The 26,502-nt window shown below is 40.9% G+C and overlaps 1 protein-coding gene across 5 annotated transcripts in view; it reads right to left on the bottom strand.

The window, feature by feature from the left end:
- The window catches only part of LOC113258015 (cytochrome c oxidase assembly factor 1 homolog), a 95,409-nt gene that overhangs the window by 11,991 nt on the left and 56,916 nt on the right, over positions 1–26,502 (bottom strand). For all 5 annotated transcript variants that reach the window (XM_048212819.2, XM_026502694.4, XM_026502685.4 and 2 more), the window contains exon 2: positions 18,497–18,645. The gene's annotated coding sequence lies outside the window, so the exon portion shown is untranslated. The remainder of the gene's footprint in view (positions 1–18,496; positions 18,646–26,502) is intronic.

Genomic DNA, 26,502 nt, shown 5'->3' with positions numbered 1-26,502 from the left:
ACCTCACACACAAAAAATGCAAAAAGGCGTAGGAGAGAACTAGAGATAGACGTTAGGCTACCTCCAACGATTGTTCATTTTAGAACTGAGCTTTTGAGAACGGAAAATTTTTTAATTTGATGTGAAACTCTGCAAGAAACTCAACTTCAGTTCCTCACACACAGTCACTTAAGGGAAGATGTTTTGCTTTACAGTTAACTAAGGGGCAAGGGTTGTGACACATTTTGAAAATTAAGCTGGTTGGCCACAAGAGGGGAGGACAAAGTACAGGCAAGCTCTCTTCAGAAAGCAGTCCTAGTAGGTCTGCTCTGACACACAAAGGGTGACTTGGGCCCCCAAAGCCCAATGGCTTACAAACTTTCTAGAACGCCTTTCTAGAATCAAAGGGCAATCTGGGAAACAGATGCTGTCAGAGCTGCTCAAGCCAGCACAGGGCTGGAGGGCCCTCCTGTCTGCCACCCTTTGAGCCTCCAACCAGATGAACGTGTGCAGGAAGTATCGTTAGGGGGATAAACAGAAGCAGCCAGGGGTTCAAGCCACAGGCAGGATCTGACCAGGGAAGCATGGAAGCGGTCTCGCGGTACGATCTCAAGCTGGGCTGCGCATCAGAATCATCTGAAGAGCTTTAAAAAAATCCCGAAAAACAAAAACAGATGTCTAGGCCACTCCCCAGATCAATTAAAACAGAATCCATGGGGGTGGGATCCAGGCCCGGGTGTTTTTTAAGCTCTTTAGGTGATCCTAAGATGCGGCCAAGCTCAGGAGCCAGTGGTCCGCAGGAACAAAGCACAGAAAGTCAGCCATGGCCTGAGGTGCAAAGGCTGGTCAGGTGACCCCACAGGGAATCCTGGCAAGTTAGAGACTAGAAACAGCTCTTCTCTCCATGCCACACACACCACCTACCCCCATCGCACCTTGAGAGATTTAGAGCCTGTGGCAATAAATGGAATGGACTGCTCTTCCCAAGGATTCTGGCACTGGGCAAGACGCAGACTACCCTAGGGGCCAGGTCGGACGGTGGGAACCCCAGGCCGAGATCCGCCAGTCCGTGAGATAAAATCCCTGAGTTTCATAAAAGTTGAGCTCAGGAGGCCCTCACAGTAAGGCAATCATCCCAAAACCCAACTGAGGAAGAAGGACCAATCTAGAGATAAAAATCCTTGATTTTTAAGGGGCATTTTTCTCATATTGTGCATTTCTGAAAATCAGCTATGTCTTACAAACTGAATCTCTACAGCACGGTGATTCTTTCCTCTCCACCACCATCCCCAAATTGTTAAAACCATGACCACCTTAATATGTGGGCCTCACAGGCAGCAGAAGTGGAGAAAGGCCAGAGCCTATCCATGAACCCAGAGCCACGTGACCTTCCCAGCAAGACTACTGACATCCCACGGTTCTCTGCAGAAGTGGAGAAAGGCCAGAGCCTATCCATGAACCCAGAGCCACGTGACCTTCCCAGCAAGACTACTGACATCCCACGGTTCTCTCTAACTCTGGGCTTCGCTGGGGGAGACCCATCCCAGGGATAATCTACCCACTCACTTAACTTTCCTCTGCATGACATGTGGCTGGCCTGGCTTGTTCCACCCACATCTGAGTGACTTCTACGGGCCAGGCACAATGCAGGATATGTTATATGCACTACTTCCACCCACATCTGAGTGACTACTACGGGCCAGGCACAATGCAGGATATGTTATATGCACCTCTAATACAGTATCTATGAAGGGTAGATATTTTTGCCTGTTTTGAGCTAGGAAGAAAGCCTCAAGAAAGGTTCTGAAACAGCTCATCTGTCCACAGCAGAGCTATTACATGCATCCGTCTGATCCCAGAGGCCACGTTTTTTTTTTCCACTAAGTAACAAAACCCATGTTACAGGCCACAGGTTTCAGAACAGTCAGCTTCCCATACAGGTGGTATGTGCTGTCCAAAAGCCACCCCACAAGTTCACATGTGCCATCTGCAGGAAGCAAGCAAATCATCACTAACCTGGGAAACAGTTTAATCAATATATCCCCAAGCTATAATTTTAGGGCTCAAGACAAAACAAAGACATATAAAATCTATTTAGACACTACAGGAAGAGGAGGAGAGATCTTCCCTGCTTGTTGAGTGACACAGTCCACTGCTACTACCCGCTGAGGATTACATATCCTTCCAGCCTTTATAAAATCAAACCATGAGGGGTAGGGGAAGAGAAGGGACAGAACAAATGCCTAAGAAAAGAGAGATGAAATAATTACATCAATAGGAATATAAATTGGAATGAAAGGATAACAAATAAAATTAAAAAGACAAAAATACAGAAAAAAAATAAGATTTTAAGAAAAAAGTATGAATAGCAAAATTACGAAATAAAAGAAGGTAAACTTTAAAAAAAAACAGAATGTGTTATATTTGATACAGGAGACAAAAAGGCTAATATCACGGGGCCCCTGGGTGGCACAGCGGTTAAGCATCTGCCTTCGGCTCAGGGCGTGATCCCGGCGTTCTGGGATCGAGCCCCACATCGGGCTCCCCCGCTGGGAGCCTGCTTCTTCCTCTCCCACTCCCCTGCTGTGTTCTCTCTCTCGCTGGCTCTCTCTCTGTCAAATAAATAAATAAAATCTTTAAAAAAAATAAAATAAAAATAAAAATAAAACATCTGTAAAGAAACACAAAAGAAATGACAGAAGGTAGAGCCTGCTTTGAACAGTAACCATTTGCTGGAGTCTGGGAGAAATTTCTACCAACCACAGTCTAAATGTAGAACAAGAAACACACCCACGGTCTCTAAAGGGGGAAGAGCCAGAGCTGCCAGGAAATATATGGGAAGAGGGTTCAGCTCCTCACCTCTCTCCACTTCTACTCCAAAGTTTCTGGGTTGGCAGCAATCGGCAAATAAGCTGGTCAGCCCCACACCGGGTGAGTCCGGAACAGCCGCTCTCCCTTTCCTCATCCAGAAACTCTTCTTCTATACCCATTTGGAGACTCTTATCCTAATAAACACAACCCTGCAATAATTACAGGCAAGACTGGCAGCAGCAACAATTGACTCCAAGAAGTAAAATAATGTGGAGAAAAACGATGTGGACGTTTCATTGTTTATAGGAATAACTTACTGCCTATGAGAACCACGAGCGACGGGAATAAGGAAACATTATGCTGAGAAAGAAATGGAAGAGATTCAGATAAGGAGAGATTTCAAGGAAACTTGAAAATGCAATAGCAGAACCGACATTAAAGCCCAGGAGAAAAAGCGCAGAATTAACACGGCAGAAAAGCTGAATTCATAATGAGGAAGTTACAGTCGAGACTTGACAGAGTTGAGAAAAGACAAAAATGCAGACCGTGCCCCAGTTCCATTCACCAACACTTACTGGCAAAAATTTTATATTACAAGAAAGAGAAACGAATAGAAATCAGTTTCCCAAGAAGGTACATCTATAAAGAACAATGAATTCCCAAAGAAATGCAATATAACAATGACTTCTGAGAAACAAAGACTGTGCTCCAAGAAATCCACGAACAGCCCAAATGTGTGAACACAGGAGGAAGGCATCGGAGTGTGCAGATTATAAATTATTATATTATACAACCTACACAGCGTTCCTGAAACACTATTTGAAGATACATTACACTTTATCAAAAATACACCCAAATTCCTTAGAAATAATGGTATCTATTTGGACTGACAGCATGCATGGAGGCCAATTAAATTAGTTAGATCTAAATAATTATTATTTATACAGTTACCAAATGCATGGAAACATCTAGTGCTTTTTAAAAAGAATACATAAAATATTTTAATTTATAATATGGCCTAAAATTCCAGAAAATGAAACATAAAGTGTGTGTAAAACCAAGCAGAGGGACTCATTCATCATAACTGAGGTAAAAATACTGTTTTTTGTCTTGATGTTGACAGAGAAATTAATAGAAGTAAAAGCATGAAACAAATTCACTAAGGGAAGTAAACGCAAACAGGCCTTTGCCATAGGAACTAGGTCGTATCGACTAACAATTAATGTGAAGGGTTTAGACTCTCATATTGTGGTAGGCAGGCTCCAAAGACGGCCCTCAGGAAACCACACCTTCTCTCCTTCACGGACCTGTCACCTGACTCGGGGCTGGCCCTAAGAACCCCTTCAACCCACAGAATGAGGCGGAATCCACACGGTGGCAGTTCCATGCCTCAGCTTTAAAGAGGCCTGGCAGCTTCCAGTTCCGCACTCTCGGGAGCCCTAAGCTGCCATATAAGAAGTATGGTTACCCTGCTGGAGGGACTTCATAAAAAGACCATGTGAAGTGACTACTCGGTGAAGGAGAGGTCTGAGACTGGATGGAGAGAGACAGACAGACAGATACAGATGCCCCACTGTCCCAACATCCCATCTGAGCCTGGCTGTCCCTACCAACACGGCAGCCACGTGCATGAGCAATCACAGACATCCTAGCCCAGGTGAGCCACCAAATGACCACAGCACCAGCGGAATACCCAGGGAGCAGAAGGACCACCCGTGAATCACGACAGGTAATAAACGGTTCCAGTTTGAAGCCCCCACGTTTGAGATGCTTCGTTATGCAGCAAGAGAAAACCAAAACATCCTTTAAAAGCCTTCCTGAAAGGATTTTAAAAACTCTGTAAAATATGTTATTTTTAAGAACAACAATTTGAAAAAGCAATGAAAGGCTTAAAAATAGAAGACTTGGCATATTCAAACAAAAACACAGTAGAAATATTCAAAGAGTAGAATTCAAGGCAAAAAGCCTTTAACTGAGTCGAAGACAGACAAAAATGTAACAGCTATGATCAGTCGTAGCAAATGACACAACACGAAAATATAGAAAGCTAAAAACTACTAAAAATAAAAGAAAAAAATTAGTATGGTATGAAACCACAATGTCATTTGCCATCTTTCGCAAATCCAATGAACAAAAAAAGCAATCAAGAACCAATAATCTACATGTTTTTTTACCTTACAAGGTCCAGTGTGTGTGCGCATGCGTGCGCACACACATGTGCACACATATCTGTGAATACATATTTGAACACACTGAGATTTTTCAGTGTCTAGCAGGTGGCATTCATTTCATAAGGCTTCACGAGACTGACATAAATGCTTTCCTGTTTCCACTTCCAGTCCCGTGACCACCTCCTGGAGAACAAATCCGTACAACTCTTGAGAGGACAAAGCAAGTACAGACCAGCAATTACGTATCTTAAACCAATTCATATGAACCACGGTGGAAATTCACCTTACACTATTGCAACTGGCTATTATCCTTAATTTTGAATATTAAGATGGTAAAATTTGAATTGGGTTTCAAATAAGAATATGGAAGAACTTAAAATCAGCAAATGCCATTTTCAATAAGAACAAAACAAATTGGGGGCGCCTGGGTGGCTCAGCTGATTAAGCGTCTGCCTTCAGCTTACATCACGATCCTCGGGTCCTGGGATCCAGTCCTGCACTGGGGTCCCTGCTCGGCAGGGAGTCTGCTTCTCCCTCTTCCTCTGCTCATCCCCCCCCCGGCTCATTCTCTCTCTCAAATAAGTAAATAAAATCTTTTTTAAAAAACGAATAAAACAAATTGAAAATGTTAAGTTGTTGTCCAGTCATTCAATCAACATATATTTGCCCACTGCACTCAAAATACCAGGCAGCAGGCTATGCGCTGAAAATACAGCAGAGAACAACACAGACAGGTGGTCTGTGGACCTTACATCGTAGTGGGAGGAGATAAACAATAATGAGATCATTTTACTTAGTGATAAATACACTGGAAAAAATAGAGCGTCAAGAGAAAGAGAAAACAAGCCACAGACTGGGAGAAAATATCAGTAAAAGACATATTTGATAAAGGACTATTACCCAAAGTACAGAAAGAACCACTAGAAATCAACAATAGGAAAATAAACCTAATTAAAAGCCGGGGGGAAAATGTGAACAAAGATCTCTCCGAAGATGACATACAGATGGCATATGAGCATATGCAAAGATACTCAATGTCACCTGTCATCGGGGAACTCCAAATTCAAACAGGGAGATACCATTATGCACCTACACTCACTACCAACTACAACTACAAACCCCAAAACACTACCACCACCCAGTGTTGGGTGTGGGGCAACCACTAACGTGAGAATGCAATCTGATACACCCGCTTTGAAAAAACAGTTTGGCAGCGGCTTACAAAACTACCTGCCTACCGACCCGAACTAACAAACAAACGTGTGTGACAGGTACGAAAATCAGTAAAGGGAAACCTCCCTAAAACGACTCAGGAGGTTGGGCAGGCGGAGCTCTTCCTCCCTATCGCTCATCCTCAAATGCAAACTCAGCAGGAAGGGCGGGACTGGGCAGGTGGAGACTACCTTACCATCCCAGCAGGAAGGAGAAAGGGTTCTCTCACCCCAGCAGCACCCGCCCCCGCCCCCGCCCCCAACAGCCCAGCCAATGAGAGGCGATCACTACTCAGCCAAAGACTAGCCGCTGTACTTCCGGCTCCCAGTCCGTTTACTGAATGTACTCCTTGTTTCGAACAGCCTTCCCAAGCTCCCATTTTCCACTTCTTTCTATGAAAGAGTGTACCTCTCCTTTGTTCTCCGGGCTTCCCTGTGGTTTTGACATAGCTTACCCGGATGCAGATTGCAATTCTTTGCTATTCCCCCGAAAAACCATCTTTCGCTGGTAAAAATAACTGGCAGTTTTCTTTTTAAGATTAACCCATGCTAGAATATAAAAGAAAGAGCAATTTTAGCTGCGGCGTGAGGGACGGCCTCTCTGCCAGGGCAACATTTGAGGTGAGACCGAAGGAGGAACGTGAAGACCAGAGGAGGGGCCAGTAAAGCCGGCGACGCCCTGAGACAGCCTGTGTCTGTTCCCAAAGTGTGCTAGTGAGGGCCGACAGGTGGGCGGGGTCTTCACCATGTAGATCTTTCTAGGGTATCCCAGAGAGTGGCTTTTATTCCAAGTGTAATGAGGTGCTGCTAGAGACTTCAAGTAGGGGACGCTATCCTCTGGCTTGCCTTTCTTTTCTTTTCTTTTTTTTTAAGGTTTCTCTAAAAGGGGCAGGAATGGAAGCGTGAAACCCAGTGGTAATCCACACTGAACATGCTGGCAGCCTGGACGAGCTGGTAGCAGCAAAGAGGCGAAGAAGCGAAAAGACACACGTGAAGCAGAACAGGATTTGCCGATGAACTGGGTATTGGAGGGGCAGTGAAGGACAAGGCAGAGTGATTTCACAGACTTTATCATTATGATCCTTACACCTCCTTACAAATATTTTGAGCATTCAAAATGACCATGCAGTTAGACTTTAGGAATGTTAAGAGTTGTCGCAGACAGCTTTAAATAGTAGACCATGACATCTAAATCTGATCACTCATGATGTCTCATCTGTTTGAAAAAAATACGCTTCAAGGCCATTCTCTTGCAGATTTGAAAACATAACAAGAAAATAGTATTTTCTGGCATCAAAAACTTTATATAAGGGACTCTGATTCATAACCATTTTGCAGGTGAATATGGTAAAGCAAACCCTGTTAAACATTTACTTCAGCATTTCTATTAAAAGCCTCCATTTTAGAAAAAGAAAGTATATAGGAAAATAGAATAATTTGGTATCGGTCATTAGAAATGGAATCTGGGAGGGCTGTGGATGAATGTCCTTCCCTGAAACTCTCCCATCATTTACAGACTCAACTCTCTGTTTTCCTTTTACCTCTCTGGCCAGTCCTCAAGTTCCTTATTGAAATCTCTCTGTTCTATATCGTCTCTCATTCTGTGTTATGGGCTGAATTGTGCGCTCTGTCCCCAATCATATGTTGAAGCCCTAATGCCCAGTACCTCAGAATATAACCATATTTGAAGATAAGGTCTTTAAAGAGATAATTACGTTACAGTGAGGTCTTTATGGTAGGCTCTAACCTGATTGTGACTCCCTTATACAAGGAAATTTGGAAAGACACATGCAGACAAACAGAGGAAAGACCATGCAAAGACAAACGGAGAAGATGTCCCATCTGCAAGCAGAGAAGAGGGCTCAAAAGAAAGCAAACCTGATGATACTTTGAGCTTGGATATCTGCCTCCAGAACTGTGAGGGAATATATATATATTCTTCTGCTCAAGCCACCTGGTCCGTTGCATTTTGTTAGGACAGCCCTAGTAAACTAATACACTCCATATACCCTCTTCCGCCCTCACTCCGTGCCCACTCTAATCTTCACCTAAGATCATACTCAAAGGTTTGAATTTGGATCAAATAAGATGATTCCCAAATCTCTACATCTAGGTCAGGCATCCCTTCTGTGTTTTAAACTAAATCTCTATTAAATACTTACACACGTGGCCAAGTAAGCTCCCTCCCCCACCTCTCTCTACTTTATGCCTCCCCTTCCTGCATTCCCTACTGTGGTGATGGAACCAACCCAAGCGCCTAAGTAAGCTACCTGGAAATCAGCTTTATAAAAACAAAACAAAAAAAAGCTACCATGTATTTATTAAACACATAAGAGCTTTACACACATCTTCTTTTTTTTTTTTTTTTTTTTAAAGATTTTATTTATTTATGTGACAGAGAGACAGCCAGCGAGAGAGGGAACACAGCAGGGGGAGTGGGAGAGGAAGAAGCAGGCTCATAGCGGAGGAGCCTGATGTGGGACTCGATCCCAGATCGCCAGGATCACGCCCTGAGCCGAAGGCAGACGCTTTAACGACTGCACTACCCAGGCGCCCCTACACACATCTTCTTAAAGCAACTAGAACTTTTATGTACTGCTGGTGGAATGTAAGTTAGTAAAAGCACCGTGGAAAACTGGCACTATCTGTTAAAGTACACATTTACGTATCCAGTAACTCAGCAATCCTACTCCGAGATACATGTATCACAGAGAAACATACATGCATACATCAGAAGGCACATACAAGAATTCACAGCCGGGGCGCCTGGGTAGCGCAGTCGTTAAGCGTCTGCCTTTGGCTCAGGGCGTGATCCCAGCGTTCTGGGATCGAGCCCCACATCAGGCTCCTCCGCTGTGAGCCTGCTTCTTCCTCTCCCACTCCCCCTGCTTGTGTTCCCTCTCTCGCTGGCTGTCTCTGTCAAATAAATAAATAAAATCTTAAAAAAAAAAAAAAAGAATTCACAGCCATGTTATTTATAATAATTCCAAAACAAAAATGTCCATCAACAGCAGAATGGACAACAAAACAACCTCGTATATTCATATAATGACACGCGATACAGCAATGAAAATGAACAAGTGAGAATAAACCTTAGAAACACAATACTGGGCAAAAGAAGTCTGAATTCCAGATACTGCACACTGAATAATGCTCTGTATATAAAATACTTTTCTTCTCCAGAGTTGTTTTTTGGTTTTTTTTTTTTTAATTGTAGTAAAAAACATATAACACAGTGACCTCACTAAGATGGCAGAGTAAGAGACCCCAGTCTCCTCCCCCAGCACGGAACAATGAGACAGCTAGCTATCTGGGAACAAAAAGAGCTGTAGGAGAGCTCAGGAGTCCACTTAAAAAGCTTGAGCAACAGTGGATGAAAAAGCCTGAGAATAACTGCACAAAAATGGGAAGAAGAAAGTTTCATTTTCCCCACATTACCCCATCCCCCAGGCCAGCGCTGCTCGGTGCCAGGAGGAACTCTCCCATGGGACAGAGTTCTCTTTGCAAGGAAAAGGCGAGCGAGGTGAACACTAGCTTCCCCAGCCATTCGGAGGACCTGCTCCAGTTTTACTCTGCCCAGAGACCAGCAAAGCTGACGTGTAGTGAGAGAGCTAGGAACAAGGAAAAGGGCAGGCCTACCAATAGAGCCATGCAGCGGGAGCGACAGTTCCCAGTGGCCTGCTCTGCAGAGGACCCCAGCAGCCTTCACCTCTGAGGCCAACAGGCCTTGTGGGTACTAGAGACCCCATCAGCTCTCATCATGAGCCCCCATCTTGGACAATACCGGCCGACTTTTCCATAGAGCACATCAGCAAGCTTTCACCACTGAGAAAACCAACAGCTGGCACAGCCACAGTGGATTTCCTCCAGATTTTGCCACGGACATTTTCATCCACAGGTTTTCACATTCACGGACAACTGCCTGCAGTCCTTTCCTGCTTCCTCGCCCACCTTCCGCTGGAGACTGGGATCTGAGCAGGCAGCCAGCCCTGGTCATGGTGCACAAGCAGCCGCCAGCCTCGGCCCCGGCAACAGGTCTCCACCACGGTGCACGTACGTGTGGTTCACCCTGCAGCCACACACGTGCATGCCAGCAGTGAAGGACCCCGTAGCTGCTTGTGTGCCCACATACAGCTCTGACTCCGGTCACTGGCCTACATACCTCTATGTACAGGCAGCTAGACCCCGCAGCTGTGCACCTGCAAGCTGCTGGCCCCAACCTGTCAAAGGCCTCCAACGTCATGTGTATGCTTGCAGCAAGGCCCAGAAGCCACACAAGTGTACAGCGACCGTCCAAGTCCCTGAAGCTACTCTGGCACCCAGAGCAGGCCCTGTGACTCCTGTCATCAGCCAGCGCCATCATGCATACCTAAGACAGACCCGTATAGCTGCTGGCCTTGACCTGATACTGGCACCCAAGCGGCTAGCCCCTGCAGACGCACAAGGAAATACTGACAGCTAGTTGTCTATAGTTGGCTCCACACCCTGCTGCTGAACCCCCGGCCTTGCCACTGCACATGTATCTGCCACTGACCCTACCCACCCAGGCACCTGCAGCCACTCCCCGTGGCCAACCACGTGCAAACCAACTCTAGGCCCCAATGTGCCTGCCCTGGTGCCTACAGACTGTGCCTAGAAGTGCCGCTAAGGACCTCAACAGCCCTTGTAGGAACTGCAGACCCCATCCACCTCTAACCAAGGGGAGCGGCTGTGGATGTAGTGGAGACCTGCTGCTTGAGCTGACAAGACACCACATACGCCCAGGCCCAGAGCTGCACACGGCACCCCTGCACCACCAGACCCAGGTTCACAGCACACTCCAGTGTGCCCCCACCTCCAGGTGAAGGTCTCTCCTTCGGAAACCCAGTCCACAGAATGTGGAAGAAGTGACTGCTTCTTCACAGATAGCTATGGCAATCACAAAGAACAGGAAATTAGTTAAAAATGGACAAAGGACATAGGAATAGACAGTTTTCCAAAGAAAACACACAGATGACCAACAGACACATGAAAAGATGCTCAATATCGACCATCCTGAGGGAAGCACAAATCAAAACCACAATGAGACACCACCTCGTACCTGTCAGAATGACTACAATTAACAACCAGGAAACAACAGGTATTGGCAGGGATGTGGAGAAAGGGGAACCCTCTTACACTGTTGGTGGGAATGCAAACTGGTGCAGCCAGTCTGGAGAACAGTGTGGAGGTTCCTCAAAAAGTTAAAAATAGAGCTACCCTGCAATCCTGCTATTGCACAACTAGGTATTTACCCAAAGGATACAAAAATACTCATTCAAAGGGGCACACACACCTCAGTGTTTATAGCAGCATTACGAACAATAGCCAAATTATGGAAAGAGCCCAAATGCCCACTGACTCACGAATGGATAAAGAAATGTGGTGTGTGTGTGTGTGTCACACACACACCACGGAATGTTATTCAGCCACAAAAATAGAATGAAATCCTTCCATTTGCAATGACATGGATGGACAGAGAGTATTATGCTAAGTCAGAGAAAGACAAATACCATATGATTTCACTCATATGTGGAATTTAAGAAACAAAACAGATGAACATAGGGGAAGGGAAAGAAAAAATAATATAAAAGCAGAGAGGGAGGAAACCATAAGAGACTGACTCTTAACTATAATTACAGTATAAGTGGGACTTATTCCAGGGATGCAAGGATAGTTCAAAGTTCAATATCCACAAATCAATCAATGTGATTCACCGAATTAACAAAATGAAAGACAAAAACCATACGATCATCTCAATAGATGCAGACAAAATAGCATCTGACAAAATTCAACAAAAATTTGTGATAAAGACTGTCAACAAAGTGGGTATGGAGGAAACATGCCTCAACACAATAATGGCAATACGACAAACGCACAGCTAACATCATTCTCCTCAGTGAAAACCTGAACGCTCCTCCTATAAGATGAGGTGCAAGCCAAGGATGCCCACTTTCACAACTTTTATTCAACAGCAATTAAGCAAAAAAATAGAATAAAATAGAAAAAGGAGAGAGAAAGAAAGAGAGAGCATCCTCATTTGAAAGAAGCAAAATTTTCACTATATGCAGATGACATGATACTACATATAGAAAACCCTAAAGCCCCCACCAAAAAACCGTTAAACTAATAAATTCAGTAAAGTTGCAGGATACAAAAATCAATCTGTTGTATTTTTTTTTAAAGATTTTATTTATTTATTTGACAGAGATAGAGACAGCCGGCGAGAGAGGGAACACAAGCAGGGGGAGTGGGAGAGGAAGAAGCAGGCTCCCAGCGGAGGAGCCTGATGCGGGGCTCGATCCCAGAATGCCGGGATCATGCCCTGAGCTGAAGGCAGACACTTAACCGCTGTGCCACCCAGGCGCCCCCAATCTGTTGTATTTTTATACACTAATAACAATCAGAAAGAGAAATTAAGAAAACAAAAACCATCCTAAAATTTCTATGGAACCACAAAGGACCCCAAAAAGCCAAAACACTCTTGAGAAAGAATGCTCGAGGTATTACACTCCCTAGAAGTATCAAACTCTACTACAAAGCTGTGGTAATCAAAACAGTATGTTACAGGCACAGAACAGATAAACTTCAACTGAAGTGAACAGATAACTCAGGAATAAACCTACACATGTATCATCAGTTTATGCAAAAGGAGGAAAGAATATACAATGGGGCAGTCTCCTCAATAAATGGCGTTAGGAAAACCAGACTGTTACATGCAAAAGAATGAAACTGGACCAGTTTCTTATAGCATATACATAAACCCCAAATGGATTAAAGACCTGACATCATAAAGCCCCTAGAAGAAAATATAGGCAGTTAACTCTTTGACATTGATCTTAGCAATATTTTTTCAGATATGTCTCCTCAGGCAAGAACAATAAAAGGGACTACATTAAATTAAAAGTTTTTTGCACAGCAAAGGAGACCATTAACAAATGAAAAGGCAACCTATTTGCAAATGATATATGTGATAAGGAATTAACATCCAATATATTAAAAAGCTCATACATCCCAGTATTAAAAAAACAAACAATCCAATTAAAAAATGGGCAGTGGACCTGAAGAGACATTTTTCCAAAGAAGACACAGAGATGGCTTACAGACACATAAAACAATACCCAACATCACTAATCATCAGGGAAATGCAAATAAAAACCTCGATGAGATATCACTTCGTACCTTTCAGGATGGCCATCATCAAATATAGATAGATGATAGATAGATAGATAGATAGATAGATAGATAGATAGAGAAAGAGAGAAAGAGAGAAAGAAAAGAAAGAAAGAAAGAAGAAAGAAAGAAAGAAAGAAAGAAAGAAAGAAAGAAAGAAAGAAAGAAAGAAAAGAAAGAAAGTAAGTGTTGGTGAGAACGTGGAGAAAAGAGACACACAGGCACTGGTGGTGAGAATGTAAATCGTACAGCCACTATAGAAAACAGTATGGAGGTTCCTCAAAAAATTAAAAGTAGAAAATACCATACAATCCAGCAATTCCTCTTCTGGGTATTTATCCAAGGAAAATGAAAACACTAATGCAACAGGACATAGGAACCCCTATGTTCATTGTAGCATTATTTACAATAGGCAAGGTATGGAAGCAACCTAGGTGTCCACGGATGAATAAGTAGGTAAAGATGTGGTAAATATACACAATGGAACATTACTCAGCCATAAAAAGGAATGCGATCTTGCCATTCACGACAATATGAATTGACCTACAGGGTGTTATGCTAAGTGAAATAAATCAGACAGAGAAAGACAAATGCTGTCTGATTTCACTTATATGTAGAATCTAAAGAACGAAACAAATGAACAAACAAAACAGAAACACACTCATAGACACAGAGAACAAAATGACGGTTGGCTAGAGTGGGGGAGGGGTGGTGGTGGTGGTGACAGACCAAACAGGTGAAGAAGATTAAGTGGTACAATATTCCAGTTACAGGGAATATAGTTAGCAATACTGTAAGAATTCTGCATAGTGACAGATTGTAGTGACCATTTTGTAATGTATATAAATATTGAATCACTGTTCCACACCCAAACTAGTACAATATTGTATGTCAATTATTCTTCAATAAAAAATAAATCCTAAAAAATTAAATTGAATTTTAAAAATAAGGTAAAATAATAAAAATTTAAAAGGCAAAAAAAAAAATGATAAAATTGAGGACAGCAGTATTTCTGATGGGGAGGTAAAATTTTACCTCTGCCATCTTAGAGTCTCCAGCTGGGCCTGGGAATCTAACTGACTTAAGCCAGAGTAACAGGAGAAAAGCATACAGATCTTACTGTCACATGGACGTGGAAGTCTTCAAAAGGAAATGAAGACCTAAAGAACTGGTAAAACCCAAGTGCTTCTATATTAGGTTGAAGAGGGACAGACAATTGTGGGGGAAAAAATAAAAGATACATGGCAAATATGAAGGAAAACAGGAATTATTTTACCAAGGTCTCTTTGTACGGAATACTCAGTTTCAACTCCTGACTTTGGTGATAAGAATGTTTCCTCCCTGCATACGGAGGGGATCTTTCACTTGGGAGGTCAGAGCACCATTCTTTGTACCTGCTGTTTTTCAAGTGCCTTTAGCTAAAAATAATCCTCATGCCCAAGTGGCATATTCTTAGGTGGCATATTCTGCCACTCTTCAGTAGTATTCCAGCTTCTCACACCGTTCTTACAGTAGGTGATCCATTCATAGAAATCCGTAACTTACATACGTGATACACAGGCTCTTTTGCATGTATTTTAATGTCTACGAAAACATATCTTTAAAATGTAAAATAATAATATATTACCTCTGTGCCAAACATATGGTAAGTGTCCAAGAAGTATTAACTATTTCAATGTGAAGGGAAAGTTCCTACATAATAGTAGAATTCAACCATGGTCTCCATCAAATAGGACCTATTTTTTAAGGATATAAAGGAACCTGAGGAAATGGGTCAAAATGTTCACAACTTCTAGGTGATGAGAGGCAGCGTTAACTTTTCCTGGATCTTCATACTTATCTGTACTTTCAAATCTTCTGCATTAAGCAGCTTAAATTACTAAGAGTAACAACAGAACCAAAAAGAACAGTCAATGAATACAATGTCTCATGCACATTATGCACTTAAGTATCTGTCATAATGTAAAGAAAAATAAAGATCTCATTTTTTAAATAGTATCAAACTACTAACTGGCTTTGCTGCCCATTTTATCCTAGCAAAGTCACTCGAGGACCAAGACAGGATATCTTCTAGAGGCCCCTTGTTAATAGGTTAGCTAACTCCTCACTTGGTCTGCCGGCATATCCCAAAGATTCTGCAGAAACACAGCAATGGGACTAAATACCTACTGCGTTCTTCATTTCATCTCTCTGGGCCTATGAACTGTAAAGCCCCAACAGTTCTGCTATAAAGAACAATGGAGACGATATCACAAAAACAATCTGTGATCTGTAAACGATAAGGCAGCTGAGAGTTGCTCGTATCATCCATACTTCTGAGTACCTTGGGGTTATCATCAGGTTTGTGACCCCAGTGCCTATCAAAGAGTTTCTGAAACAAAAGGCAGGTTCCATAATGGCTTCTTAAGTAGAATTTTTAAATGTGGCTTCCTCCTCCCCCACCCAATAGTAGCTCTAAACACTTCTGTTTTGTGGATTAATAACCCTCAGACGACTAGGATGGTCTTTGATAAAAATCAAAACTATTCTTAAAATTCAGCTCTGGGTAAGCTTTTCTTCTGTCTCATGTATGTTATATCTTCCTAACAATACTCCGTGTTTACCCACAAGTAGAAACTGTATTAACTTGTCTTGGGTCAGCATAATACAATGTTTGGCAAATTAAGCATTTTAATACACAACAGGGATTCTTTCTTTCTCGTTCCAAAAGTAAAAGCTCAATTGCTTTCAGGAAGAGTTGGGAGAAATTACTCTAACACATAAAACTGCTGGTGATACTACCATAGGCAATTCGATGATAAGCCACTCTGTGTTATAAAGGAGTGAACATAGCAACATGCTTTGTTCATAATTTCAGCCTGACGTAATCCTAAAGCTGAAGTGTATGATTTGTGACAAATGGACCTGAGTCAAGGACAAGATTTCCTTGATGAATAGGCTTTACTGAGTTAGTCACAGAGGGAGTAAATATACACAATTCAGTAATAGGGTTTATCTTCAGGATTTCTAAGGCCAGGCTTCCCATGACCACTTTCATTCCAACCCAATCTGTGCTTTCCATAGCTGAACCATGGCATAAATATTAGGCATTTTCAAAACTGCTGATAAACTGATAGAGTTGCTTGGGTGAAGGTAATTGTAAAGGTTAAAGGTTATTAGCCAAGTTTATTTTCCAAGAGATACCACACTTTGTTTTTCTTAGATACCGTTTACACAAGAGTAGCCCTTCATGTTTTTTTCTCCTCCAACATACATGCCATGTGACATTTAAATGCACGAATACACGCATTTAATACACGCCAGGCTACAGAATAAGTGAGTGCCTTCACAGTAACACCTTCTCCTCCCATGCTCAAGTAAACAAGTCGAAAACCACTACAAAATTAAGTGTAAGTCTACCCTAATTTGTATTGTAGAAGTAAATTAATGGCAAACTTAATCCAATTCCTAGATTTAACAAATTACCTGCTAAATATCTCATGACCATTCACTACTCTGAATTACAGAGGGATGAGGTCACACAGAGAAAGTTAATTACACATCGACAGGGGGAAAAGTGCTACTGGTACACAGTTCAAGAGAATTTACATGAAAAATCTTATCAGGGAATCTTACGATGAAGTCGAATAAAGCCAGATGTTAATCAGTGGCTCACTTGTACTACTGGAATAAAATAATTAATGTACTGCTCTGCTGATTCCTTTAATATTAAAAGCCCTTTAACAGATTTCTAAAAATTACGACCCATTAATATTTCATATTCATATGGGAACCTACAATTCTAAGAATAAGTTTCCAGAACCTTTTTTGTGTGGGAGTTGGGAGGAGAAATTCAAAACAGATAGTAACTCTTTCTATCACATGTACTTTATCAAAACTTACTGCTAATTCCTGTGCCAATTTCAAAGGGTTTGGAAAGACTGGAGTGGAACTGAGGGAACTGGAGAATCAGGCTAATCTAGAGACCCTCCAACGTTCAATCTTTCAGAATCAGATCCTTGGCACAAAGCCAGACAAACACAAGGTGCAAAGAGACTCAGTAGACTAAACACCTCACCCTTCATTAGACACCAAGGAAGACCAATGTTTTAAAGTGGTAGCGTTATTACTTGGGTTGTGAACAAATACCTCCCCATTAACAGCTCCTCAGAACACTAGTCTAGAAACTTCCAGTTTTACCAAAGAATTTCCATTAAAACTGGTTATTTTTTGTTAATAAAATCAGTATCTTCAATGAAGCGTTGGTTGATACAAAGGGAAATCTCTCTATTTTGTTTTATACACTAGGTGAAGGCATGAAAACACAGCTATAATGTATTTGTCGTTTATTTAGAGAAACATTCTGGCAAATTAGCAATAAGTGTTACTTATTTGGAAATACTGACATAACAGTAATTTTAAAAAAACAAAAACTACTTCAAGAACTCAAGTCGAATTTTCATTCTGAATAAAATTTCAATTAACACAAACAAATTGGGCTAGACTATTGAAACAACCAAACAGTATGGAGACATTTAATGAATAAACTTCCCTGTTAACACTCTGCCTAAGTAGACTTTTTCAGAGATACTGTGTTCTGGCTACATGAGACTGGCTTTGTTTCTTTCAATAAATTAGAGAAGGGAAAAAGGGGAAGGGAATGTGACAATCGCACTTAATCCACACCAGGCTGCCATATGTCACTTTTGGTCCTTTGCTGGTTCATTGATTATTCATGAATTCACTACCTGAAAAGTGCTATATTTATCTTTACAGCCACAAAGCTGTCAATTCAGTTTCAAGCAAGCCTGTCTTTGTTTTCAATGAAATGCAGTTTGCGCAAAAAAAAGGCCTTGTGTCTATGACACCGCCCTGTACTATAATACAAATACTAAAAAAGAAAAAAACACTGATATGATATAAGTGAGTTTCCATGTTGGTCCCAGCCTGAGCCCTATTATTATTTTTTAAGGCTCTTACATCAAAAGAAAAATGAAGCAGTCTCAGCTTTTAGAGCCTTTGGCCTCTACGGATTTCCACAAAGGCCCTGAATCCTGCTCCCTACATTTTGTTATCAATGGTCTTACTGTTTCCTTTTCTTTTATTCTTTTATACAAGCTTGTTTCTCGCAAGTTTACTCTGCTATTAACTTACCTGCTTAGAGCCACCTGAGTTCCAAGTTCTGCTTCCCTGGGATGCGTTACATCAACTCTAGCACAAAATCTGTCCTAGAGTTTCCTTTTCCCAGACAGTCATCTCCGTGAAAGATTTCACAGGTCAAATTCCAACTTGTTTGCCAGCATCTAAAGAAGACATATTTTTAAAAGGTTACAAAAAGAGACACTCAGTTTTTATCACAACCAGACAAGAAGATAGGGAAGCAGGCTTGCTTAAAGACATTTTAAATGCTTCCTTGATGGCTGTAAGCTTAAAACTATCACCACAAATCCATCATATTTTTCCGGAGGGATAGAGGGAGAAAATAGATTAAAAATATACTTGCATCCTAAAAATTCCTTGACTAGCCTGAAGATTTAAAAAGCAAAGTGAAATGTACACTCCAAAATTACTGTCATTTCAAACAGTCAATTCCAAATAATAATAAATAATGCCAAAATGTAAATTGAATTTAATCTTCCCTAGGTGTGCTCAACAGTAATTTTGACATGTTAAGTTCAAAACAGGGGCGTCTGGGTGGCTCAGTCAGTTAAACGTCTGCCTTCGGGTCAGGTCGCGATCCTGGTGTCCTGGGATCGAGCCCCATGTCCTCCTTTCTGCTCAGCAGGAAGTCTGCTTCTCCCTCTTTCTCTGCCTGCCACTCTCCCTGTTTGTGCTCTCTCTCTCTTTCTCTGTCAAATAAATAAATAAATAAATTTTTAAAAAAAGAAAGTTCAAAACATGTGATAAAGGTTAACAGTTAGTGACTGAAGGAAAAGACCTAATCCGAAGTAAAAACAGCACTTCATTAATAGTTCCATCATATGATGCATCCTCCATGTTTTATTTCAATTTATCTTCTGAGGATCCCCAAACTTAAAAATTCCTTTGTAATTCAAGAATGTGATTAAGACCTATACCTCCATTAACAAGAAAATGAAGCAGAAAGAGCCCTGATACTTCAGAACTCCACTATGATATAAGACTAGTCATCAAACTCCTAAAGTCATTAAAGCATGAGATCGATGTTTATGCCTAAGAAAACAAAAGAAAAAAAAAGATTCAAATACAGATAGAATGTTTTCATGATTTAAAAAAAAATTTAATTGCAGAGACTTATCCATGTTAGTGTATAATTGTTTTATAGCATTATCTATTTCCCAAAGTTCCTAGCTTATTTGTTCTTGACCCATGCATCACCCCTTGTTCAGTCATCCAGGATAAAAACTTGGGACTCCTCTACGCCCTGCTTTCCTTAGTCAGGACTAGGTACAGCTGCATATAGCCATCTACAACAGGAACAAAAACAGATATACAGACAAAACCAATGGCTTACATAAGACAGAAATTGATTGTATTCCTATACACACAAAAAAGAAGCCCTGATGTAGTCAGCTCAGCATAGAGTAGTCCAGAGTGCTGGACTCTTTCCCACGTGATGATGTGCCATTCTCAACATGCGTTTTCCGCTTCGGGTCCAGGACATCAAGATGGCCGCTTGAGTTCCTGCTATCACATGTACATAACAGCCAGCAGGAAAGAGGCGAAGCAGGAGTCAATCCTAAGATTTTTCCAGAAGTTGCACACAGTGCTTCTACTTTCATCTCATTAGTCTGAATTCGGTGATACGGTCATATCTACTTAATCACCGGAAAATTCATTCTTTTCACTGTGCAAAAATATGTCCAGCTAAAAATCAGGGTTCTCTTATACAAAAGAAAAAGAAACTGAAAGTTGGGATTGGCACAGTCGCTGTCTCTGATACTGCTCTCTTACCCTATATGTCCAAGTCCCCTCAGTTCTTTATCATTATTTAGTTAAGTCAACCCAGTCAGCCTGGTTTTAATTCATCTCATCATTGCCTTTCCTTGAACCATAACATCCTAACTGATCTCCTTCACCGAGGTGGAAATTAGCTATTCCATTTGGGCACAGAAACTAAAGAACAATACCAACTGGCATAAGCATGAAGAGCCATCTGAGTGGGAGGCTCTATGCCTTTTCCTTCAGGCTCAACACACAAGACATCTTAGCAAAGGAAGAACTCCCCATTCTCCCACGCAAATGTATTAAGGCTCCTACAGAAAGGCACGGAGACTGACTGCAATGTGGTATGTTTGTGCTGTGGAAAATCTTCCTGTGGTCTAGTGGTCAGAGATGAGGGTCTTCACAGGGCAGAAAATCCGTCTGCTTTTCAGAAAATACTTCCCAATAGGCAGCATGTCGGGCCAGAATCAAAAAACCGTCAACCTAGAATTCTATACTCGGCACCAATACTTTTCAAAAATGAAGGCAAAAAAAATACGTTTCCAGACAAATAACAGCTAAGTGAATTCACTGAAAGTAGACTTACATTATTATGTAAGTCTAAAAAACATAATTAATGTTTTTTAATTAAAATATAATAGACATAATATTGTGTAAATTTAAGGTGCACACATGTTAATTTGATATGTTCATATGCTGTAACAATTGCTGTTGTAGCAATAATTAGCATCTCTATCACATTACATAATTATTATTTCTTTTGAATAAGTTCTAGTCTCTTAAGTTTGATTATAATACAATACTGTTATCTATGTTCACTGAACTGTACGTTAGATCTCTAGGACTTATTTACTTCTCATTACAAGTTTATACCCTTAAACAACATCTGCCCATTTCCCCACCGCCACCCTAATCCCTTGGTAAATGCTATTTTACTCTCTACTTTTATGAATTTCACTTTTTATTTTTTTAAGGTTTTATTTTATTTTATTTATTTATTTGACAGAGACAGCCAGCAAGAGAGGGAACACAAGCAGGGGGAGTGGGAGAGGAAGAAGCAGGCTCCCAGCAGAGGAGCCTGCCTGATGTGGGGCTCAATCCCAGAACCCCGGGATCACACCCTGAGCCGAAGGCAGACGCTTAACGACTGCGCCACCCAGGCGCCCCTAAAGTTTTATTTTTAACTAATCTCCACCCATGCTCTACTGACTAAGGCAGCCAGGTACCCTGAATTTGGCTTTTTTGATTCCACATATTAAGTGATATCATATGGTATTTGTTTTTTTCTCTCTGACATATGAGAAATTTTTAAGTTTTTCTGGCAAAAGGAAAATATCAAATGGAAATGTAGAATTACAAAATTAACAAGGCTTATGACAAATATGTGACTAAATGGTAAAGATGGTTTTTCTCATTTTTAATCTCTTTACAAGTTAATTGAAGTGATATCAGCAAGATGGCAGAGTAAGAGTTTTCTGTCTTTCCACCAAAGAACAATTATGACAATAACCAACGGAAGAGTACTTTTCTGGAAGGCCGGGAATCTAGCAGAGAAGTTCTAGCATACGATCCGAGCAACAACTTCCAACGGTAGCTGGCAGAGGACAACGGTAGAGTGGGAGGATCCTGAACTTAGCTCCTCCCACAACACATCACGGCTACAACCACATGTATTCCAACTCACGCTGAAGATGAACTGAAGACTGGCAGAACAGATTCTCCACAGCCAGTCACAGAGAGAAGGCCACATCACTTATATGTGGGATTTAAGAAATAAAAGCTGAACACAGGGGGAAAAAAAGAGAGAGGCAAACCATAAAACACTTAACTTTAGAGAACAAACTAAGTTGCTAGAGGGGAGGTGGGGGGGATGGGCTAGATGGGTGATGGGGATTAAGGAGACCACTTGTGATGAGCACTGGGTATTATATGTAAGTGATGAATCACTAAATTCTACTCCTGAAACTAATATTATACCATACGTTAACTAACTGAAATTTAAAGAAAAACTTGAAACTACAAAAAACAAAGGGTAGGAGGGACAGAGAAAGGGTGGGAAACCAACCCCCCCAGGCCCAATCACCCACAAAGGAAAGGGACATCAGAAGCATGGAGGAGCAAGGGGATCAGGCCCCACACTGGGCGCCCCTGCCCTAAGGACCCATCTGGGAAGACAAATCCCCTAAAATGTGACTTTAAAAATCATCAGGGCTTAACTTCAGGAGACCTGGAATGCTACAGGAAACCAAGTCTCTCCCCTGAAAAAGAGAGCATGCTAAGTAACTCAGCCCAACACAGCACAGAAGCAGCAGTTTGAAAAGCACCTGGGGTATACATGAGGGAGATTTACTTCTTAGCCAACTGCACAGAGGACAAGCCAGTAGGCCAGTGAGCCTGCAGCAGTTGAGGCCAATCATTGCAGCCAGAGAACTAAAAGCCAGCCCTGCCCACCAGCATACCCATAGCAGTCACAACTCAACCACAACAGAAGGGCACATGCAGCATACAAAGGATCCCTTCTGCACAAGGCCACTGCTCCCTTCGGCACAAGGCCACTGCTCTCAAGACCAAGAAATATAGCTAACCTAAAGAATATATAGAAATAAACACAGAGAGTCAGACAAAATGAGGAGATAAAAGAATATGTGGTTAAAGAAAAAACAAGACAAAACCACAGAGAAAGAGCTAAACAAAATGGAGATAAGCAATATGCCTAATAAAGAGTTCAAAGTAATGGTCATATGGACATTCACTGGACTTCAGAGAAGAGTGGGGGAACTCTGAGAATTCAACAAAGAGAACATCTTTAAAAAAAGAGCCAGTCAGGGGCGCCTGGGTGGCACAGCGGTTAAGCGTCTGCCTTCGGCTCAGGGCGTGATCCCGGCGTTGTGGGATCGGGCCCCACATCAGGCTCCTCCGCTATGAGCCTGCTTCTTCCTCTCCCACTCCCCCTGCTTGTGTTCCCTCTCTCGCTGGCTGTCTCTATCTCTGTCAAATAAATAAATAAAATCTTTAAAAAAAAAAAAAAAAAGAGCCAGTCAGAACTAAAGAATACAACAACTAAAATGAAAAAATACACTAGAGGGAATCAACAGCAGATTAAAGGATGCAGAAGAACAGATCAGAGATCTGGAAGGCAGGGTTCACCTCTGCGACATCAAGAACAGTAACATTCACATTACTGGGGTCCCAGAAGGCGAAGAGAGAGAGAAGGGGCAGAAAATTTATTTGAAGAAATAATTTATCTGACAACTTCCCTAATCTGGGGAAGGAAAGAGACATCCAGGTCCAGGAAGCACAGAGAGACTCAAATAAGAGGAGCCCAAGGAGGTCAACACCAAGACACATGATAGTTAAAATGGCAAAAATTAAAGATAAAGAGAGAACCTAAACACCAGCCAGAGAAAAGAAAATAGTTACATACAAAGGAAACCTCATAAGGCTATCAGCCAATTTTTCAGAAGAAACACTGCAGTCCAGAAATAAGCAGCACAATATATTCAAACAACTAAAAGGGGGGAGAAAAACAAAAAACAAAAAAACAAAAACAAACAAACAAAAACTTCAGCCAAGAAAATGCTACCCAGCAAAGATATCATTCAGAATTGAAGAAGAAATAGAAGACTTTACCAAGCAAACAAAAGTTAAAGGAATTCTTCATCACCAACCAGCCCTAACAAGAGATGTTAAAGAGAATTCTCTAAGTGGAAAGAAAAAGTCCATAACTGTAAATAAGAAAATTATGAAAGGAAAAAATTTCACTGGTAAAAGCAAACATATAGTAAAAGTACAAGACCAACCACTTGCAGAATTAGTATTAAGGTTAAAACAAAAAAGTAAAATGAATTGTATCTACAAAAATTAGTCAAGGGATACGCAAAATTAAAAAGTATAAAATATTACATCATATACGTAAAACATGGAAGGGGGAATAAGAACGTAGGGCTTCTAGAATGTATTCAAACTTAAGCAACCATCAACTTAATAGAGACTGTTATACGCACAAGATGTTATATATGACCCTCATGGTAACCTCACACCAAAAAACCTATACTACAGACACAAAAAATAAAGAGAAATGAATCCAAGCATTAACACTAAAGAAAGCCATCAAACACAAGGGAAGAGAACAAGAGACAAAGAAAGGAACAGAGAAGAACTAGAAGAACAACCAGAAAACAATTAACAAAATGGAAACAAGTACATACCTACCAATAATTACTTTAAATGTAAATGGACCATATGCTCCAGTCAAAATACATGGGGTAACTGAATGGGCAAAAAACCAAGATCTATCTATGAGCTGCCTACAAGAGACTCAATTCAGACCTAAAGGCACATACAAATTAAAAGTGAAGGGATGGATGTTCCATGCAAACAGAACCACAAAAAGCTAGGATAGCAATACTTACATCAGACAAAATAAACTTTAAAACAAAGACTACAACGAGACAAAAACATCATAACATAACGATAAAGGAATCAATTCAATAAGAGGATATTACAACTGTAACTATCTCTGCATCCAACATAGGAGACCCTAAATATATAATCCATGTGTTAACAGATAGAAAGGAAGAAACTGACACTAATCCAATAACAGTAAGGGATGTTAGCACCCCACTTACATCAGGGATAGATCATCCAGATAGTAACACATTAAGGAAACAGTGGCTTTGAATGATATATTAAACCACTTGATGTTAACAGATAATAAAGAATATCCCATTCAGAAATAGCAGAATACACATTCTTTAAAGTCAACATGGAACATTTTATAGGCTAGATCATATGTTAGGCCATAAAACAAATCTCAATTAATTCAAGATGATTAAAAACATATCAAGCATCTTTTCCAACCACAATAGTATGAAACTAAAAATCAATTACTAGGAAAATGCTGGAAGAAACACAAACACATGTGGGCTAAATAAAATGTTACTAAACAGCCAATGGGTTCACAAAGAAACAGAGGAAATAAAAAAATACCTGCAGTCAAATGAAAATGGAAACACTATAGTTCAAAATCTTTGAGATGCAGCAAAAGCAGCTCTAAGAGGGAAGTTTACAGCAATATAGGCTTACGTCAAGAAACAAGAAGAATCTCAAATAAACAATCTAACTTCATATCTAAAGAACTCTAAAAAAAAAAAAGCCCAAAGTTAGTAGAGGGAAAAGAATAATAAAGATCAGAGTGGAGACTAATGAAATAGAGACTTAAAAAACAACAGAAAAGATCAATGAGACTAAAAGCTAGTTCTCTGAAAAAGATAAACAAAAGATAAACATTTAGCCAGACTCAGCAAGAAAAAAAGAGAGGATTCGATAAATAAAATCAGAAATGAAAGAGGAGAAATTACAACTGACACCAGACAAATACAAACTCTCTCTGTTAGCCATTTGTATGTCTTCTTTAGAGAAATGTCTGTTCATGTCTTCTGCCCATTTCTTGACCGGATTATTTGGTTTCTTTAGCTGTTGAGTTTGGTAAGTTCTTCATAGATTTTGTATACTAGTCCTTTATCTGATATTTGCAAATATCTTCTCCTATTCCATAAGTTGTCTTTTAATTTTATCAACTGTTCCCTTTGCTGTGCAAAAGCATTTTATCTTGATGATGTCCCAACAGTTCACTGTTGCTTTTGTTTCCCTTGCCTTTGGAGACATGTCTAGTAAGAAATTGCTACGGCTGAGGTCAAAGAGGCTGCTGCCTGTGTTCTCCTTTAGGGTTTTGATGGTTTCCCATCTCACATTTAGGACTTTCATCTATTTGGAGTTTATTTTTGTGTGTGGTGTGAGAAAGTGGTCCAGTTTCATTCTTCTGCATGTGGCTGTCAAATAGTCCAAACAGCATTTGTTGAAGAGACTGCTTTTTTCCATTGGATGTTCTTTCCTGCTTTTTGAGATTAGTTGACCATAGCAGTGAGGGTCAATTTCTGGGTTCTCTCTTCTGTTCCACTGATCTACGTGTCTGTGTTTGTGCTAGTACCATACTGTCTTGATGATTATAGCTTAACAGAGCTTGAAGTCTGGAATTGTGATGCCAACAGCTCTGGTTTTCTCTTTCGACGTTCCTTTGGCTCTTCAGAGTCTCTTCTGGTTCCATACAAATTTTGGGATTGTTTGTTCCAGTTCTGTGAAAGATGTCAATGGTGTTTTGATAGGGATTGCACTGAATGTGTAGGTTGCTCTGGGCAGCACAGCCATTTTAACAATATTTGTTCTTCCAATGCATG

The sequence above is a fragment of the Ursus arctos genome, unplaced genomic scaffold (assembly GCF_023065955.2).
Source record: "Ursus arctos isolate Adak ecotype North America unplaced genomic scaffold, UrsArc2.0 scaffold_3, whole genome shotgun sequence".
Lineage (NCBI taxonomy): Eukaryota > Metazoa > Chordata > Mammalia > Carnivora > Ursidae > Ursus > Ursus arctos.
Note: the sequence above shows the minus strand (reverse complement) of the source record. Positions and strands in the feature narration are given on the sequence as shown.